Source organism: Lactuca serriola, chromosome 4 (genome assembly GCF_051521515.1).
Source record: "Lactuca serriola cultivar US96UC23 chromosome 4, Lser_US96UC23_V15, whole genome shotgun sequence".
In the NCBI taxonomy this organism is placed as follows: domain Eukaryota; kingdom Viridiplantae; phylum Streptophyta; class Magnoliopsida; order Asterales; family Asteraceae; genus Lactuca; species Lactuca serriola.
The window spans coordinates 36,621,082-36,628,201 of record NC_136411.1 but is presented as its reverse complement, the minus strand read 5'-3'; positions in this window follow the sequence as shown (position 1 = coordinate 36,628,201).

Here is a 7,120-nt window from a genome sequence, read left to right as displayed (position 1 = left end):
TCGAGTTGATTTTTTTTATCTATGTTAAGTTTTTTAAGCTTAATGGTTCATTCTTCATGGTTTTCAAGCCCTATTGTAAGGAAACAAGGGTCATGTAAGACTTGAGCCAAGGTATCAGTGGTTAAACCATGTGGGATTCGTATTTTGTTGTGAACAACACTATGGACAATGCGAATAGTATATGGGTTCGAAATAGGATTCAAGTTATGGTTAGGTAACAGGAACATCCAAGTGTTGGAACCACGGTTTAAGTCATGGTTAGGTAATAGGGACATCCACGTAATCAACAAGGATTTTATCCGTTCTTTATTTGGAGATTGAAAGATGATCATAGAGTTATGAATGGATAATTTTGGAAAATCGATGGAGTTAAAGAGGCTTGTGAGTGAGATTTTTGTTGTTGGGTTTGACGACACCGATAAAAACACACGGTGAGCCTAAAAGAGAATAAGAAAGAAGACATGGAATAGTACATATTAAATTAGATCATATAATATATATTAGTTTAAAGGTAATCTTCAGAAAAGTCTAAATATTTTGGTTTATTGGTAATAAATAATGAAAAAGCCCTAAAATTTTGATTAATTAATGAAAACCCCCCCAAATTTGGATTAATTAACGAAAAAAGACGAGATACCGGCTAAATCTGTGAAACTGGCCACGAAGGGTTAATCCGAAGTTTTAGCCGGTAATCTGTCCTTTTTTATAAACAAAATTTAATTTGGGACTAAATTGTAAACTGACCTAAAATATTGGGACTTTTTCACAGATTTCCTTACATATGCATATCAACAATTATATAACATAAGCACATAACACTATCATGAAAACATTCCTCGGGAACCGCCCGGGCATCGGACCGGAGTCCGGAACATACTATCATAACATCTGAACTAGACATTCCTCGAGCTTGCCCCGACATCGGACCTAAGCCCGGAACACATAACACATAACAACCACATGCAAGAATCACAGAGACACCAAACATACTAGCATACAAGCATTCCTCGGGACCACCCCGACGTCGGATCGGAATCCGAAAACATATAAATCTACTTCGGGCCCCACCCGGCATCGGACCGTGGTCCGGAACTACTGCTATCTAAACGGGCCAACCTTGGTACCTTAGACCCGTTCCTACTGGAGAAAACTCACCTCACAAAGTTGTGTGCAAAAACTCGCGGTGAGGAATATTTGATAGTTGCTCCAACGACTCCCCGACTATCAATATCACAATAATACTTGATCAAAATCTGATAATCCCTCTTAGGGTAAAATGTCCATTTTACCCCTGGCCAAAGTCAACATCCCGGTCAAAGTCAAAGTCAAGGTCAACTCCTAGTCAACCCCAACTCGTCGAGTTATCTCCCAACTCGGCGAGTTCCTAAACAACTCAGACACGTGGTCAACTAATTCAACTCGTTAAGTCCTTAAACAGACTCGTCGAGTTCTTTTTGTCATAAAGATCGGGTCAGCCCGCTTCAATTCGTCGATTCCTTTCCTGGACTCGCCGAGTTCCCTTGTCTGATTGAGCCATCTTAATAGATTAAAACCCTCTCATCTAAATCGAAGGTCCTTAGTTCGTTTGCTCACTGGAATGGCCTTTCTAAGGGTAAATTGTTCAACTTTACCCGTTCACAACTCTTCTTAAAGGGTTTAGACAAAACCCTATTTCCTTTAGGTCATGGATCTTGTCCAAAAAGCCTTAGAATCTCAAATCCACGCATGCAAACCTAGATCTAGGGTCTATCTATCAAATGATCACTAAAAGTCTCAAGCTTGCTTCCATGCATGGCCTTCTTGGGCTCAAAAGGCCATAAATACTTCTTTAGCACTTGCATGAGGACTCTAAGGGCATAAAGTCTGCACCTTTATGTCCTCACATCCTCTCAAGGCACTTGATCTGGAAGATCAACTCATGGGTCAATCCTTACCCACTAGTTAGCAAATCTTGCACCAAAAACCCTCAAAAGAGGTCATAAATAGATCTAAGAAGAGAATGATCAAGTTTGAGGCTTTTATTACCAGAAAATGCAGCTAAAGGAATGAAACTTCTGGATCTACAGTCTTTCTCTTGAGTCTTCAAACTTCTTCTTCTTCCACAAGCTTCGAAAGGCACAAATAACACTCAAAAGTGGCTCACACACTCAAAAAGCACTCTAGGGTTTCGTAGCTGAGGGTTTGGGACAAGGAGGCTGCAAATGAGGCTAAGAGGTGGGGATTAAGGTGTTTAAATAGGGTGCAAAACCTTGAAATTAGGGTTTAACCCTGACTGAGCTACTCGGCGAGTCAAGGACTTGACTCGCCGAGTAGACAACTTAAACTCCGAGCATTGACTACCTTCTACTTGACGAGTTAGGGCTACCAACTCGTCTAGTCCTCCTCTCAAAATAAATAGTTAATTAAATAAATGTGTACCAGGGAACAAGCGTTACAGAATGAAAACTAAAATACTAAAAAACATAAAAATAACATAGAAAATTAAACCTAAATTACTAAAAAAAACAGAGAATCTAATTGTGATATTTGTCGAGAACTTCTTGTTGAATTTTCATAAATACCCTTAAATTTTTCGGGTCGAGATTTGGTTATGACATCGTGTTTATAATTTGAAGATCGGTAAGTGCCAATTGTCGCCGACGTTGTTCGTCCATTGAATCAAAAAAAATTCTAAAAAATTTAGAGTTTTGTTGATTTTCTCTGCTTGTACGTCCTCATTGGTTGATTTTCCGCTAGAAGATGCCCCTTTCTCGCTTTGTTCCTTCCTGGTGGTCGACGAAGTTGGACGTCCGGTGGACCCTCCCCCTCGGTGGCATCAAACTCATCATTGAGGTCGAGATTAACACCAATATCCGACTCGGACGTTCTCAACCTTTTGTATGAACCGGTGGTAGATCCCGAATGTGCCGTTTCCGGATGAAGGAACCATTTTGGACCATTGCAACAAACTTCCCATGCTTTTTGGTTGGTAAACGGTTTACCATTGTTGGTAATTTTGTATTGGTACAACACGGTTGGTAAAATGTTGAAATCGTTGCTACCACTTCCATGCATATTTTGAAGATCGTCAAATACGCCGTTAAATTTGGTGTAAGCCGCTCGAAGGTCACATCATTTGCATTGACCGAGTCGTATGTCCGGCTCGTTTGCCTTCCTAATAATGCATGGAAGTGGTTTAAAACACAATTCCAAAAGCTTTGACCCGATTGCGCGTTGCCGACATCTCTGTCTTGTGATATGAAAATTGAAGTTTTAGCTAAAGTTTCTTTCTCCTCCTCGGTCCATTGCATATTTTTATTTTTCCTTGGATCTTTTGATTTTTTTTGCCTTCTACAACTTGATTGTGTTTCTTCAACTCGTTCGTCGTCGTTGTCATTGTCGAGGTTTATGGGTTGAGATTGAGATATGAAACTTAAGATGGTTGTGAAGTTTGTTGGCGTAGGGAAGTTTGGGGTTGAAATTGCGGAGAAGGTTGTTGTTGAAAGACTTGAAATTGTGGTTGAACGAATTGTGGTGGTTTTTGTTGTTGGTAGTAGTGTGGGTGGTATGAAAGATTGATGAATAGAGGTTGTTGTTGAACAGAGGATGATAACAATTGCATGTAGCCAATATTCGTTAACGGATCATTTGAAGTGTTTGGGGTGGGTGGAGTATTTTGGTTTAGATCAATAAGGAAAGAATATTTTTTGGTGAATATATGTTTTTGTGTTGAAGATATGTTTGTGTGTTTGAAATGATAAAAAAATGTTGATATATCTAGAGAAGGTGTGGTGTGTTAATTAATTAATTAATTAATTATTATTATTATTATTATTATTATTATTATTATTATTTACAAACGGTAACATTCAATGGTCAAAATCGAATATTCAATCAATTCATACGTCTTGTTCCATCTTTAACATCACGTCACACCCAACCCACCGAAGGTGGGGGCGACGGTGTTCACACGTCTTGGGGGCTGACACGTCAACTCCCACGCGCCTTCTAGCCCTCCACTCTCTACTCTGGGTAACCTAAAGGTGGAAAACGATGTTGTTTCGATCCCTGTGAAAATTTGTCCATGTGGCATTTGGGGTTGAATAATGAATATCCAAAAAAAAAAAAAAAAACTTCATCTTTGGTTGATTCCCAAAAATACACACTTAAGAACTTGATCTGTTGCAATAGCACCTCAAACTTTTACAACTATTAATTCAGGTGAGGTTTGCATTCCAAATAAATAGGACGACTTAGCATATTTTTGGGATAATAATAAAGACTTTTAAAGTGTAAATATTTATATAATTATCTCTAATATCGTTATCAAAATTTAAGATAATAAAAGATATATATTCTTTTGTAAAGAGTTGAGATTAAAAAAAAAAAACCAACCTAGTACACTAAAAGCCTTGTATTTATTGTTTTTTCATAAAACCCTTGTATTATGTTTTATTGTTTAAAACCCATAGCAAATTTTCTGAATAAACTGACAAGATAAAAATGTGACATGACATTTTTTTTTGTAAAGAATACCCTTCTCCAACTATAAACACAAAAATGGTGATGGTTTAATACAAAAATAGTGACTCCAACCAACCTTTAAAATGATGTTTTCTAGAGGTTTTACATTCTTGGCCTCTATGTTTGGTATAAAAATGAACCAACATAAAAATGGTGTGATATTTGAAGGTTGATTAGAGTGAAAATGACTTCTAAAATGGTATTTTAGAGATCCATTAGAGTTGGTCTTAGGGTTCCTTCACATAAAACATGCACGGAAAAAGAAAGGGAAAGAAAACCAAAATAGAGTTTAACATCTTAAAATTTAGTTTGGTTGGTACACCTATAAGCGCACACGGTGGTGGCTGAGGTGGCATCGCAGTGTGCGGTGAGCACAACACTGACCCCTTCGGTTCGACCGCGGTTAGGATACTACATGTGAAGCTATTACCACACCATTTTTCTTTGTTTTTGACTGTTGGAGTATGTGCATTTATGTTGTGTGTGTATGTAGTAAGGTGTGTTATGGCACCCTTTGGTTTTGTGGGGTGAAGGCAAAAATGATGTGGCGATGACGTGTCACTATAATAGTGTGGTGAGTGTGGTATGACACCATATGACTTTAGGGTTAAATTATTTAGAGTTCTAATTCTTCTCAGGGAAATCTTCAGAAATTCCCAAACTTTTTAGAGAAGTTTCAGAAAAATCCTATTATTTTTAAATAAAAAGTCCAAAAAACCAGTTAATGTTTACAATTTAGCCATTTATGACCTTTCCAGCAGGTCACATGCTGTGGTGGAGTGCCAGGGTGGATTTGATAGCTGATGTGGCAGCTGACGTGCATTCCATGTCAGCATTGAGCTGAAAAGAAAATAAATAGCGAAGAAGGTATAATAAAACAAAGGAAAAGAGGCTCAAACTCGAGACCTTGAAATAGCCCACACACGTGACTTACCACTAAGCTGAAACATTTTTTTTAATACTATGTGATCTCGCTAATTAATATCGAAAATTATAAGAATACTCTTATAACATAAGAAAAAGCACGTCAACAAGTATTGAACTCCAAACTTACAGCTCCAAAACCAAGCACCTTAACCACCAAGCTAGCAAAAGCTTTGATGATTTTAGTTTGATTTCTCTTTATAAATAGAATCATTCGTTATTATTATTATTATTATTATTATTATTATTATTGTTATTAAAAACTTAAATAAATATAATATTTTTTAAATTCGTTTTTTATCAATATTATTGTATAATAACATTTTAAACGTATTTATACATACTTTTTTTTATAGTATTCATTATATTAATATTATTAAAAAATGCATGTAAAATTTTATAAATGCATTTAATTTTTTTTATACATGTATTTATTATATTTATACTTATTTGTTACGTATAAATATTTTTTTATACAAATAAATACATACTTAAAATGTATTTATATAACTATTGATAAAAATGAATTAAAAAAAGTAATTTATTTATTAATAATAATAATTAAAAAAACAATAAATCTTATTATTATAGTTATAACAAACAATTACATTTACGTATTATATAGAGAAATCAGAGAACAAAAAAAATAAATTGCTTTATAGTTTAGTGGTTAAGTGTTTGATTTTAGTGTGGGAGGTTGGGGTTCAAAACTTTTGGTCCTCTTTTTTTCAATTTTATTGTTATTTGTTGGCGTTGATTTATATTAACGAAATCATACATAATTTATCAAAAATGTCTGCAGCCTAACCGGTAAGCGTTGCATGTGAAGATCGTTTGGTCTTGAGTTTGATCCCTATTCACCTCATTTTCATCCTTTGCGCGATTTATTTTATTTTCAGCTTAATACGATGACGTCACGTCAGCTGCCACGTCAACCACCATTCCACCTTGGCATTCCAACTTAGCAGGTGATTTGCTGAAAAGGTCACAAATGATCAAATTGTAAACATTAGCTAGCTTTCTAGGTTTTTTCATTCAAAAAAAATTTAAGACATTTCTATTAATTTTGGGAATTTTATGTAGATTTTCCTACTTCTCACATCTGGTATCTCAATTTATTACATTGACTTATTGAGAAGGAAATGTATTACATTGTTCGACTTCAACTAGTCGAGGAGGACAATAAAATATAGGTTTTGGTCAAAACCAATAGCCACATCTCATTCATCTAAGTAAGATCATGAGTTCATGTCATCTTCTTCACCATCTTCCCCAAAATCGAGATGTAAGGTGGTAAATTAATCAAACTAAATGAAGTTTTAGATTACCATAAGGTGTTGTTTGTTTTTTCCGAGACAAAATGTATGCAGTCTGCAGACCATATCTGTAGACCTTTGTAATAGTAGAGGTGGACTAAATGTCTGCTGTCTGAAAGAAAAAGACTGTTTGTTAATTAACATCTACAGACTGGTAGAATAAACTAAAATCTAATTAAACTTATTTAAAAAAAAAAAATTAAACTAGTTATTCAATAATTTTATGACTTTAGTATAGATAATTAACAAATGTAGATCAACTTTTACGTATTATTGTATAAAAATGACAATAAAATGGTACATATTAATGTATGTATTTAATAAAAAAAATAACAAACTTTGGTCGCAAAGTTATATCTAAACATTGTAATTAAGGA